Source organism: Puma concolor, chromosome B2 (genome assembly GCF_028749965.1).
Source record: "Puma concolor isolate L17-30 chromosome B2, mPumCon1.1.hap2, whole genome shotgun sequence".
In the NCBI taxonomy this organism is placed as follows: Eukaryota; Metazoa; Chordata; class Mammalia; order Carnivora; family Felidae; genus Puma; species Puma concolor.
Genome location: NC_141671.1, coordinates 125438953 through 125453806, shown reverse-complemented (window position 1 = coordinate 125453806; position 14854 = coordinate 125438953). Strand labels below are relative to the sequence as shown.

The following is a 14854-nucleotide window of genomic DNA, read 5'->3' as shown; positions in this document are numbered from 1 at the left end:
AAATAGGCTCCTTTTATTTGGAGACGTCGGGCTACATATATCACTACTTGGTCAAATAAGGCATATTATCGTTAAGTGTAATGTTTGTTTTGGTCCAGCACATATACTACTTGGTGCCTTTTTGTCTCTTTGCTGATGAAATCACTGACTATTTAAGCTCTCTCTTGGGAAGTAAATCTACTGGACAGGCCTCCAATGATTCAAAATATTACAGAACTGTAGGAACATTTTTCATTTAAATTGGAAATGGAGAGAGAGAAAAATTCATCACAGTACAATGTCTTGGTTGAGTTCCTTTTTGCCTTTTGATTCCACAATTCTTTAACAAAGCAAGTATGTAGCACTGTGTTAAATAAAATATCTAAACTCTTTCAAAAATTAAATTGAAATTATTTTTTACTTTACTCAATGGAATCTGAAATCCCTATACTAACACTCATGAAATTTTGCCAACATATGAGTTCAGTGGAAGGTTGATAATACTCTTCAAAATTCTTCTTTTTCTTTCCCTGTTCTCAACTTACGAGTTAGTCCATAATACTTTGTGAGTCTTTCCTACCTACAAATAAAGAGATGGGCAAAGCTTTAGGCTACTTTTCCATGCCTTACATATACATTAATTTTAGTCAAGCTGAATTTTAATTAATTTTAGTAACATTAATTTTAGTGGTGTTTTTCAAATTCTAAGCAAATGGAACAAATATAATTCCCTGTTTGCACTGCTTGGGTCTCATGATCTCTGGGGTGATGAGCAAAATATTTTTGTCACAGAAGCTTCTTTTCTCATCACTGAATTACTCATCCATTCAACAATTTATGAGTCCTCGTGTGTGCCAGGTACCGTGCTGGGCACCAAAAGCAAGAGAGATATGACCTCACTCCAGCAGCTCTGAGTTTGATGGGATAGACAGACATTTTTTAAAGGACCACCGAGGTATAAATGTAACTGCAACTGACAAGTGCCCCAAAAGGCAACGCCGGACGGTGGACAAATGACATCCTCAAGAACTGACACTGAGCTGAAATCTGAAGGTTGAGGAGTTAGGCAGGTAGAAAGCAAGGGGCAAAAAGGTGTGTGACACAGAGGGCCCATGAGGCTGGGACAAGGAAAGGGCAAGGGTGTCACACAGGGTAAGCAGAGTCGGATCACAAAGGTCTTTTAGCCCACGTGAAGAATTTGGGATTTTCTCTGAAGTATAAAAAACAAAACAAAACACTGAAGGAGATTTATCTAGTGGGCTCTACATTCTTTAAAAACATTTTCTTAGTAAACTTTTAAATTTTATAATAGTTTTAAATTTGCAGAAAAATTGTGAACAGAGTAGAGAGTTCCCATATATGGGTCCAAAAGGAGAAAATAGTGGCTTGAATTTAAGGTGGCAAGAGTGATGATGAAGGGTTAATGGACTGCAGATGCATTCAGGCAGAAGAATTCATAGGACAGAAAAAACAATAATGACTGATGGGACAGAAAAAATAATGATTCCTATGTTTCTGGCTTCTATCATTGTACTGATAATAGCAATGCATTTGTTTATAGATCTATTTTCCTCTCAAAGGCACTAAACCTCTTCGAATTCAGGGACAGTGTCCTATTCTTCTTCGTATTTCTTGCACATAAAAAGTGTCTGACACACAGACACGCAAAGAACATTTCTTGAACTAAAGAATAAAAAATAAATTAAATGAGTATATTAAGGACAAGATAAACAAAGGACAATGGCCAACCTCAAAAATGAGTTCACTTTTTAATCACCTATACATGTGGTCCCCAAATGATGGACCAGAGACTTGTTCCTCCTCTTTGCTGAGGAATTTTTTCTAAAAATTCCAGTTGAGTAGATCTGTATGGAATCCAAAAATCTCTTCCCAGGAAATGGTGATACTCAACCAACTAGGTTTGGGAATCACCACCTAAAACAGCACTTCCCCAGATACAGATTTGAAAAATTCCCATCAGAAACAACAGTGAGGGGTGCCTCACTGGCTCAGTCAGTTGAGCATCAGACTCCTGATTTTGGCTTAGGTCATGATCTCATGGTTCGTGAGACCAAGCCCTGTGTTGGGTTCTGCGCTGACAGCATGGAGCTTACTTGGGATTCTCTCTCCGCCCCATCCCCACTCATGCTGTCCCCCATCTCTCAAAATAAATAAATAAAAATTAAAAAAAAAAAAGAAACAGCAGTGATATCAGGCAGAAGGTGAGGCAAGGGAAAAACCAACAGGGCAGTGGTTCTCAACCTCCACTAAATGAAATCAACTGAGAAACTTTAAAAAACTACTCGTGTGAATGCTATCTCTGGAAATTCTAATTTAATTGGGTATGCCAAGGGCATTGGGAGGTTCAAACATTCTCCAGATGATTGTAATACACAGTCAAGGTTGAGAACCTCTGTTGGCGTGGGGAGAGCAGATATTACCCATTAATTGAGAATCACTGATCTAGACCCACAGTTCTCAAACTTAACCTCTGCATCAGAATCACCTGGAGTGCTTGTGAAAAACGGATTTAGAAGGTATGGAGTGAGGCTCAAGAATTTGCTTTAGAAATTAAGCAACCATTGTGACGCAGCTAATAAATGGCAGTCCCAATGTACGACTCTACTGGCACTACGCCCGGAATTTTTTCTACTGAAAGATACTGCCATTCACTTTTTCTCTGGGCTGTGCCAAGGAATCTGGAGTGTAGGTGGACAGGATCTGGGGCTCTTCAGGTAATTCTGATTAATGCCCTGAAAGTTCAAATGGACCTAGACCAAGTCAGGCTTTCCCCATACTCCTCAAACCACATAGAAAATTCCATTAGCCAAAGCCCATGCCAAGACTCCATTAGTCTGCCAGCTTACTTTCAAAACCAATACCCTAAGAAAATTACAAGCTATAATAAATCTGAACTCCTATGGCAAAGAGTTCAGAAATTTTCCTTTGTCCTAATACTTTTTATATGGACCTACTGCATCTCTCATCTACTTTGCTGTCCCTTCCTGACTTTTGTATCACTCAACCCATCAGATCTTTTTGTAACCTCACAGATTCCCATCTTTTTGAAGTGAACCTGAGTAGAACATATGGCATCATGGGCTTATTATTTTATTGTCTGTATTGCTGTTGAAGGGGATTAAAACATAGAAATTGTACACTAGCAAAACAATTTTGTAAAGAGTTAAACTTTCATTCATTAACTAAAGAATATTGACTGAGTGCTAATGCTCATTTGTTTGCATGACTAGATTGGAGAATTGTTTATTTTTTGAACTTGTAATACATAAAATTTAAAACTGAAAAATACTGTCTGCTAAATGAAAAATATGATTAATTTTGAAGAATTATTGAACAATTTTCAAAGGTGACTTTTAATTTTTTTAACATTTATTTTTGAGAGAGAGAGAGAGAGTGCAAGCAGGGGAGGGGCAGAGAGACAGGGAGACACAGAATCAGAAGCAGATTCCAGGTTCTGAGCCATCAGCACAGAGCCCTACGGAGGGCTCAAACCCACCAGCCCCGAGATCATGACCTGAGCTGCAGTTGGACGCTTAACTGACTGAGCCACCCAGGCACCCCTTAGAGGTGACTTTTAGAACAACTCATTCACAAATATCCACAAACCATATTTACAAACTTTCAAGGTTAATTACAAAATTCTAGAATTGAGATTCTCTATCAAAATAAATTCATTATATTTCAATTAAATCTTTCATTAGATCAGTATTTTAGAGGGACTTATACCACTTGATCACAAAAAAACCTTTAAGTCCAGGAGCTATATATAACACAAAGCCTAGTGTATTCTGACAAATTAAAGAAAACCATTAGCTGATGGAAAGCTTGCTCTGAAAGTATTCATGGTTGCAATCTGCAGGAATACAGTATGATTTTCTGAAAAATGGCACATCTCAACAAGAGGAGAAAAAAGAAAAAAACAAAACTCTTATAGGCTTTGTTTACTGCTTACTGGTACAAACTGAAGAGCCATACAATAATTTTGCAATAAAGTTTCAAACAAGTATCTATCTAAAGGAGGTGGGAAGAACCCCATATAGCATGAAATATTATCAGTATCCCGGGGTGAGATTAGTCTATGTTAAACTGAACTGTAACTGGCACCAAAACGTGGCTACCTAGGTTAACTACCTACGAAAATGTGGCAAAAGATTATTTCACAAAAGCACAGACCCTAGTGTGACTGGATGAGGCTGCAGGAGAACTCTGTACCTAAATGCTGAAGAGCCAAACTGACAGCAGCTGCTTGCCTGGGCTTCGGTCCTTCACTAGCTATGAAACTGTTATCGCTACGAAATTGTTAACATCCTCATCTCTGCAGCTAAGCATTTATGAGTAAGACCACTCAGGCTGTCGGGTTGCGGGATGTCTCCACAGCTCACAAGGATCTCCTTTACTGAACAACTCCTTTGTCAGCAGAGGACGGATACAGGGGATAAATGTGGGAAAGAGAAAAACACACGGAGCAGACCAAATAATTCTGTTCGTTTTCTGGTGACTGGACATGAAAGCTTGAGGAAAAAAACTCAGTGCGGAAAGAGGAGAAATGAGAAGCAGGCACCTGAGCAAAGCAGTTTCAGTACCTTCCTTTGCCCCCTGCTGCACTCTTGCCCTGGCGCTCCGAGGGACCCCAGATCCCGGGAAACATCTCACCTTTTCTATATAAGCTAGCTCCAGATAGTCTCTGTTTGACACATGCACACACGCATAACTTGCCCTAATAGTGCAGAAACATAAGGGATGCTGCTGAATTATAAGAGACAATTAGATTAGTAATTATTGGTGTTTATTCTCTGTATGGTTCATTCCATTAGGTCAAATCTCTAAGATTCAATTTTAGAATATTTAGTGTTGCTGCAATCCAGACTGGGGATTCAGGACAGACCTCAAGGGTGAATTATTTATCCTTGAGTTTTTAGGAGACAGAATAAACTACTACCTACTGACGAGTAGTACCCGGTTGATCTAAATAAACAGGCTCACTATGTGCACAGATAGAGCGGGGAACACTGAGGCTTTCTGCCCAATTACCTTTTTCTTAAAAACTGTAATCGCACGGATTAGAGTCCACTAATTCTACAAGGTTTATGACAGAGAACAGCAGCTTCCTGAACAGTCTCTCAACCCTTCACCTCAGAGGCAACCACTTTACATTCTTTTAGCTGTTTCTTCTGATACTCTGTACTTACTTGCTCTATATTTCCAAATAACATGCTCACAGAATTCATTGATTATTTTCATTTTCACATATTATTCTTTGACCTCCTGCTACGGAAGATGAGACAACGCATTATCTGCATTAGAAAATGTAAACATACACAACAAAAGCCACTCAGTTGCCTATTGAAAATGCAAAACATAAGTTTTTAAAAATTATAATGCAAATGAACTGGCAAACTCCACAAATTTTCTGTTGGAACTAATCAACACAATTTAAAGTTCAAAGCAGTGACTTATAGTGTATAAAGCTAAGGCTTAACATTCCTCACTCCTTTTAGATCTAAGTGTCTCTTCATGTGCTTGCATTAGGTTATGAATTAGACACGGATTTGGGTTGATTCTTAATGAAACATTTTAGTACTGAATAATTCTGAAAATGTTCTGCAGTTATAAATCAAGATATTTAAAATCAAAAAGTCTTATATATGTTTCTTTCTAATTAATGTATATTGTTTCATTTTACAGAAAATTACTTTCATTTTTCACCTGGCATTTAACTTGTAAAATTATGCTTCATTTCATCAAAAGATCTTTCCAGTATAAACAATAATCAACACAAGACTTTTCTAATTTAAACAAGTCAAATGGAAAAACCCTTTGGGATACATAAAAACATCAATCTATCAACAAACTTGGGAGTTACTGCTTCACACATACAAATACCTTAACCGTTAGTTATATGAAGCTCAAAGAGAGTTATTAAATTGACCATTATTTATTAAAGAGATTATCAAATTGCATATTATAATTGAATGTAGGAGGAAAAATAAAAAAAATCAATTTGTAAATTTAAGTGACAATCAGGATACCAATACAATGGCCCTGAATTTGTTAAGTAGCAAAATTTTGTGATCTAGTCAGTGCTAACTTAAATGCAATAGAACTGCAAGATTTATCCTGCAAAAATATCACTTTCTTATCCCAACAGAACTTTCCACCTTAAATTCAGTTTTATTAATGACTACCTCAAATAAAATTAAAGGGAAAGCCATATCAAAATGCAACTATTGTAGGCTTTTACATCCAGAGTAAGCAAAGAGTAATTTAACTTTCCATGCAACATAAATTCACTTACATCTAAAAGTTTAGTATATACATGTCCCAGGTACTAGGGACAAAACAACAAAACAGACAATCTTACCTACCCTGTAAACAAGCAATGTGCTTTATTAACACAAAATATATTCAGTACCAAAATATCCTTAGAAGAATCAAGCAAATATATGAATGCAAATATTCTCATTCTTGAAAAGTAAACCAGAGACAACTACGTTAAGATGCTTTCCTAACATCAGTGGTGAAGTTTAGTGAACCTTTGCCACGAAGCAAAACCTGTGATAGAGTTACAAAGACCCATCTAAGATATCTGACAGGCACAGAATATTAAACAACTCCTTGATCACATTAAGGATTCAATCACCATTCCTCAGATGTAAATAGTGTCATATCATTAGCCACATAATTTCTTGTGATTTGATAAACAAATGTAGAGGAATTAAGAACTATCTTAAAGGATGAGGTAAGGGCACCTGGGTGGCTCAGTTAAGATTAAGCATCTGACTTCGGCTAAGGTCATGATCTCGCTGTTTGTGGGTTCTGTGCTGACAGCTTGGAGCCTGGAGCCTGCTTCAGATCTTGTGTCTCCCTCTCTCTCTACCCCTCCCCCGCTCACGTCCTGTCTCTCTCTCTCTCTCAAAAATAAATAAACATTAAAAAAAAATTAAAGATGAGGTAAAATGATCATTTGAAACTGCATACGAGCTCCCACTCAGCCGCGTTTCTTACCTATTTACTTTCACTGACCTTTTTTTGTGGGTAAGGGGGACTAGGTAAAGTTGAAATGAAAGGTTTGCAAGGCAGAATACATATTCAGCTATACTATCTGTTGACTTTGGCTGACCTTTTTTTATGGGGAAGGGGAAGAAAGAGAAGTGTCTGCCTGTGGAAATCTCTGTGCTAATAAACATAAGGATCAAAAAAGCCCATCAACCACACCAAAGTTAAGACACTTACTATATAAAGGCAAGTCCCATGAGAGTAAATGCGACAAAGATAAAAGGCATTTCTGTGTCTGCTGCTTTGTTAAGATTCTAAGTTTACTACAATATGATTAAAGACCATTTTCCTGCTCATGCAACATAATAAAGCTATTTATCTTATTTCACAATTAAACAGTATCACTAAATATCACATTTATGAGAAGGTATTAGTAAGAAACATTTTCAGTGTCTTATTTTACATGAGCAAATACAGCTTATTTTTCTCAAATGTTTTTATTTTAAAAATTACCAACCCACAAAAAAATTACAAAGAACACAGTGAACACTCATATATTCTTTGTCTAGACTCACCAATTATTAAAATTTTACATTTTTCTATCTTTCTCTATACATACACATATAAAAGAATACTTTTGCTGAATGTTTTAAAAATAAATTGAAGAAATCAGAACTTGAGTGTCTTTTTGTGATTCTGCTTGTTTTTTAACAATTTTTTTAAAAATTTATTTAGAGAGAGAGAGGGAGCAGTGGAGGGGCAGAGAGAGAAGGAGAGAGAGAATGCCAAGCAGGCTGTGCATTTTCAGCTCAGTGTCCGATACGGGGCTCAATCCCAAGAAAAAGATCATGACCTGAACTGAAATCAAGAACTGACGCTCAACCGAGTGAGCCACCCAGGCGCTCCTGTTTTTAACAATTGTGATCAGAAATATAAGAGCATATATTTACAGTGAGTGATACACTACTAAGTACAAAGTTTGAGGCTTATAAATATGTGAATGAAAAAGAGAAGGAACTAAAATTTATTGAGTGCTTGATATGGGCTTGGCACTATGGGAACAGGCTTGCATACACTGATATTTAAATCTCATTGGGGCGCCTGGGTGGCTTAGTCGGTTAAGCATCCGACTTCAGCTCAGGTCACGATCTCGCGGTCCGTGAGTTCGAGCCCCGCGTCGGGCTCTGGGCTGATGGCTCAGAGCCTGGAGCCTGCTTCCGATTCTGTGTCTCCCTCTCTCTCTGTCCCTCCCCCATTCATGCTCTGTCTCTCTCTGTCTCAAAAATAAATAAACGTTAAAAAGAATTAAAAATAAATAAATAAATCTCATAATAATATGTTTTATGACCGAGGAAACAATGGGAGGTCAAGTGTCTTTATAAGAGATTAAATATAAGAATACCTAGTAATGGCAAATCCAGGATTTTAAACCAGATCTATTTTTCTATTACAACATGCTGCTTCCCTAAGCAATAATTTTTAAACAAATATATAATAATTTAGAGAAAAATACAGGCTGAATTGAAGCAGAACTGGTCAGGTGGTCATGGATTTGAATACAGTGGTCCACACATGCTCAACTTTGTATTTGTGCCCAGCGTGCACTGATCTGGCTCATGCTGCACCTTCACACAGTGTGCTTCCCCCATCCCATCTCCACAATGTGACGAGAACTGCTGTTCACAGTGCTCCTCCAAGGTTTAAGCACCATAATTATCTTATTAAAGTAAGGCGAGGTAAGGCATGAATGATGAATACCTTAACTCTCCCTACAGTACTTACATTTTAAAATAGGAAACTTATTATAACAATTCTCAAGGTATCTGCTATTTCTTTAAGCACTTGTTATGTGCCAAGAGTGTTTATAGTTTCATTTAACATTCTGAACATTCTGCAAAGCAGGTATCATTTCGTGTTTTTCACAGTTACTAAATGGAGGAAATGGCCTATCACCAAGTCTAATGGACTCAAAAGAACCTATGTTCACCCCACCACATAAAGGATTTTGAACCCATAGCGCTTTCCCATATGTCACCAGAGAGCAAAGAATGGGGAGACATAGTGCTGGTTCTAGATAATTTCCTACTCCCACTTAGTACTTCTTTCTCAAAATTTGGAATTTTATTAACTTATAATCTATGAGTAGATAATTTAGAAAAAGTTAGCAATTCTGTTGTATCTTGAACTTAAATGTTCTTTCTGAATGAAATAGTTACGAAGTCTTGGTCCTAGACTGTCTAATCTAATCTCTCCCAATAAAAACTTAAAATTATATAAGTTTAACTATGTTGTATGTCCAGGAATAGATCCTATTTGTAACTTGGGACTTAAATATATTTCAATAACATAGTAATATAGTTCACACAAGGACATCTGATATGTACTTACCCTAGTAACACTGCACGTGTTTAGGAATCTGACTTTTGAGAGGAACAAGAACCCAAAATAAAGAAAAAAAACACAGAAAAGTGAGTGTATGTGAAAAATGGCTATTTTTAAGTTATGTGAATTATATTAAGTGAGATTAAAAATAGTACATATAAAAGCAGAATAACATGCCATCTGCAAGTGAAGAAGCAGAGAGAAACATAAAAAGTAAAAGAAACTATAAAGTAAAACTTTCTGGGGCCACGGTTTCTCAGGACAGTTCTACATTACACAGGCAGTTCAATAACTTACACACGGTCAGCCTTGGTCAGAGAAGGTTAGACTTTTGTTGAGAAAGATTCAAGATCGTAAACATACCTAAGTTATACTCCAATTAAAGAAGTGAAAAAAATTTAAGGTAAGGATACCTGAAATCCCACCTATCAGTAATCTTCTTTAAATTCTGGTTAGATCTTTCCAAACGCTTTTCAACAAAAATGTGTACACATACGTGTATGCTCGGTTGTATATACAGTTACATGTGTATCTGTATACACATATTTCTTAATTCTGAAAGGTTTTTAAATTTTTTTTTTCAACGTTTATTTATTTTTGGTACAGAGAGAGACAGAGCATGAATGGGGGAGGGGCAGAGAGAGAGGGAGACACAGAATCAGAAACAGGCTCCAGGCTCTGAGCCATCAGCCCAGAGCCTGACGCGGGGCTCGAACTCACGGACCGCGAGATCGTGACCTGGCTGAAGTCAGACGCTTAACCGACTGTGCCACCCAGGCGCCCCTTTTCTGAAAGGTTTTTAAATCCATGCTTGTTTTATGTGTCCACCACTGTCAAGACGCAATTATGTCGAATACTTCAACTCTGAAACAGCTATAGGTATTAGAAACAATACTGTATTTTGGCAATTTAGTCCCTAAGGAGATAATGTTTACGTAACAGGGGAAAATTATGTTATTTGGAAGTACATAAAGGCCTGGACGTACAAGATGTGCTCAGGTATTGAGGAATATAAAAAGTACCAGATCTGGAAATAAAAGATCTCGGTTCAAGTTTGGCTCCATTACTTGCCAGCCGTGTGATAATGGCCCACCCCTCCGCCTCCCTGGGACAACTGCCTTCTGGATATGGGAGTACACACCCACGGTAGCGTTGTACGGATTAAAGTAAATACTGTATGTCAACATACTTTGCAACTGGACATAGCTAATCAAAAATAAGTTAAATATAAGAACAGATATCGATGTGGCAGAAGTGGAGGCCTAAGAATCTTCTCCTCTTGGACCTATCCTGCTCAGCATTCCTACTGCCTGAAATCCATTCAGTAGGGCGCTACTGACCCGGGACCCCCAGCACTGCCACAAAACCAAATATGCCCCTACTAAGAATTACTGCGGGTTTAATTTAAAGTGTCAATGTAACTAGGGAAACACACACATTAAGCCTCAGGTCCTTTCACCTCCATACAAGTAAGTGGGTAAAAGTGTTCTTCCAAGGGGGTAAAAGTCACGGAGAGGACAGGAGGTAAAGAATGCTTAAGTCAAGTTTATCTGGTATATACCTTTCCAGACACTTTTCAATGAAAATACACATCTACACACATACTACAATCATAAAAGCTTTGTAGAATCAATAATCATTAAGATCGCAATCACCTAGGTCTAGACCAGCCCCAGTGGAGTGCTTGATATTGGCCACAGTGGGAAGGCTTACGCCACTAAACTTATATTTCCAACACCACAAATCAGGTTGCCCCCACCTACCTAGAGAGCCAGCTGTTAAACATTTATCAGGAAACCGCTGGTCAGCCCTTACTGTGTTTTACGTTGAATTAACAAACTGTGAATAAATTTAAATTGTATCATTATCAGGCCTTATAAAGAAGAAAAGGACTGCTAAAAATGCTAGTGTCTTGTATTTATAATTTCAGAGTTCAGAACTGACACTAAATTTAAAAGTTATGTACTTGGAGAACACGTTGACAAAAAAGGTTCACACTGTCACCAAGAAACTGAACTCCAAGGAGGCAGAGGACAACAAAAGGCCAGGTTGAGGCTGCCTGCTTCTGTTGCCATGAAATACAAATTATTATCTCACCGCTGGAGACTAGAGCTGAAATGGGCCTCAACCCCAAAGGGATGGTCTTCTGTCGTCATCCATTCTGGTAGTAGTAATACTGACCATAGTAGCAAACACTTACATAGCACTTACTCTGTGCCAGCATATGTGTATATTACTCATCTAATCCTCATAACAAGCCTATATGGTAGGTACGATTATCCTCTCCATTTTAAGGAAGAGGACTTTGAGCTATGCCATTTTAAAATAGTGTGCTCAAGTTTATACAGAAAGTAAAAGGCAGCTGGGCTCCATAGTCCGTGGTCCTGACTCCTATGTTATCAGGGAATGTGCCAGCCCACAATTAGTCCATGTAACTTGGACTTTCCACTATCCCAAATCTGTATTTGTGACTACATAGCTCCCGGCTACTCCCACTAACCCCAACGCAAACGACATGCTTAGGACTCCCTTTAGTGTGTTTCTACTTCTCTGCAGGCCTTTACTTTCATCGTTTCCTCAGCAAGATATTCTGAACCTTCTATTACAAGGGCTGTCAGATAACAGACATTCTATAAAAATGCCTGAATCATAGCACAGAGTACAGCTGTACCATTTTGTAAACAAAAAGGAGCTTAACAGTTGAGTTGGAAACATTAACATTGTTGGTATAGGCAGAGTGAGTTTCACATCATACATGCTTGGATGAACACAGTTTGAAAACACTGGAATTAAAACTCACTTCATATTTTTCTTGCCAAAAATTCTGTAAGTCTAAAAGAAACACTGTTATTTGGTATCTTGCTACCAAAGACCATCGACAACAAAATGTTTGGAAGGTTAGAGTATTTATAAAAGTATCATGAAACTGAAGAGTATTCGTCTAAGGCTAATTTGATCATTTTAGCTTTTATCAATTTATGAAAGTTCTATCTTTAAATATCCGAGAAGATTTGCTACCCCTGGAAGAGACAAAATGTTGCCTTTCCTAATGAAAAAATGTAATTACAGCAGCTTTTACTTTTGCTTGGCTGTCATACATAGCAGATCTTTTGATTTCTGACTGGGATTATGCAACAATCTACTTAGTATGAAACCAAAAACAAGCACTCCGAATTCAAATCACGCTCATGCATGATTTCAGGGCAAACATGGCTCAGCAGAAAAAGAAGTAACCTAATGGACAGCACATCAGAGGAAGATAATATGCTAAAATCTACGGTGATAACATTCACAGAAGAATGGAAATAATTCACTACAAAATATTATAGATTTAGTACTATTATCTTGAGTGAAGTTTAGAAAGAACCAACATGTACTGTTATCGAGCATATTGCCCATCAGCTAACGGGAATTCTGGTATTTTCATAAAGGCTGGAGTTTTTATTTAATCTAAACACACTAAATAATTTCATATGCTGTGTTGCATACTACTTTTTAGATTTTTATTATTTACTCAGTGAAACATAATGAGCTACTATATAGGTAAACTACTTAAAGCTCTTTCTATTAGATATGATAGTATATCTACATAAAACAAAAATATAGAACTTGAATTTTATATTACTAAAATATCCATCACATCATCAGTTTGGATATAATGTCTACAATATAAATTATTTTATTTATTTATTTTTAAAATATTTATTTATTTTTGAGAGAGAGAGAGAGCAAACAAGGTAGGGCCAGGGAGAGAGAAGGAGACAGAGAATCAAAGCAGAGTTCAGGCTCCAAGCTGCTCACGCAGTGCTGACGTGGGGCTCAAACTCATACACCGTGAGATCATGACCTGGATGTCAGACACTTAACCGACTGAGCCACCCAGGTGCCCCAATAGGAACTATTTTAAAATGAATTTTAAGGCCTTAAAAAACTAAATAAAATATAAAAATGAGCAAATAGATGAAATCTTATATTTGAAGAGTTTATGTTACAAAAATTAGCCACGCCCAACCTAGAGGCAGTAACTAGATAATTATCAGTGCTAAAAATTAAACAAGTTACGGGTGGTCTTTTGTCTTAAATCTTTTTTTATTAAAATGAATGTTCTGGCACTAAAAATATCATCAATCCAATGAGATTTAAAATTCTTCAGAGGATAAATTTAACTCATATCACATGGGGTAAGAAAATCTACCAAAAACATATCTTTTCTGACCTTTCCAATGAGTGGTCACCACACACAAATAATGCGAGACATTATTAGAGTATAGTTAAAGCCGCATTCTCAGCATGTTTTGAGAATTACAAAATATAGTACCTATATTCAAAACTGAAATTTTAAAAAAATGATTTTTTCTTCTTCTGTTTATGCACCTTCTCATAATAAAGTCTTTGACAGTCCTATATTGAAATACACAACTATTAACCTCCAGTTACATTTAGTCTGCAGGTAGAACAGTAATTTAGTAGCCACAATGTATGTTAAAATTAAAATTCTCTTTCTGGAAAAAAGAGGATGTTGCTTCTACATACTGCCTTTGATGGAAGTTAGTTTAAGTTTTTAATCCACTTCATATTGAGAAAATGATTACCATTTTTACAGAGGAAAAATAAAAAGAATACCAGGCTTCAGGCGTGACTAGGGATAATAGTCCCAAAGACCTTAAAATGGCCCAGGTGAATGGAAGCTTAGGGGACACTAAAAGCGTGGCTGGGAAGGCAAGAGAAATATAAGAGAAGAATTAAAGGAAAATACAGGATAAAGGAACAAGGTACAGGCTAAGGAGGAAGTCAATGGGGAATTGAAGATTAATGATGTAGGAGGGAGAAGGGGTGATTTCAAGGAGTAAAGTTCTGAAAAAAACAAGAGCATATGGGATTAAGAGCACTCATGTCCAGGGGTAGCAGAGGAATGGATTAGTACAGATTTAGATAATCTGCAGGCTTGCGGTAGAAACTGAGATAATTTGTGCTTGAGCCCTATAGTTTTCTGTTGGTTTTTTTTTTTGAAAAAAGAGAAAAACGAGGTCTTTTACTGAATAGGGTTGGTAAGGTGTCTTGAGAAGCGAAGCAAAGGCTGGAAACAGTTTAAAATTAGCACAGTATTTTTAAGCATGTCTTGTTCTGTAATTCTTATAATCATCTTGTGAGGATAGACAATATTAATTCCATTTTACATATAAAGAAACCTGGACTCTAAGTTATATAGGAAAACTACCTATTAAATGTCGTTTCCACCTATACGTTAAGGATCTCATATTATTTAATTATAATTTCACTTTTTCCAAATGCTTACAGATACAGCTGTGACACTTTTGATCTTATAGCACTTCACAGAATCATGACCTAAGTCATTCCTCTGCCCAGAAGCACTAAACATCTATCTTCCAATCTCTGTCTTGCTCACGATTCAGGAAAGAAGCAAAGCCTAATTCTTAGAAATGGAGAGAAAAGGCCGTGAGCCTCACATTGTGAT

The 14854-nt window shown here is 37.1% G+C and overlaps 1 protein-coding gene across 1 annotated transcript in view; it reads right to left on the bottom strand.

Moving 5' to 3' along the window:
- PEX7 (peroxisomal biogenesis factor 7) overlaps window positions 1-14854 on the bottom strand; it is a 77952-nt gene that overhangs the window by 28231 nt on the left and 34867 nt on the right. The gene's annotated exons all lie outside the window — the stretch shown is intronic.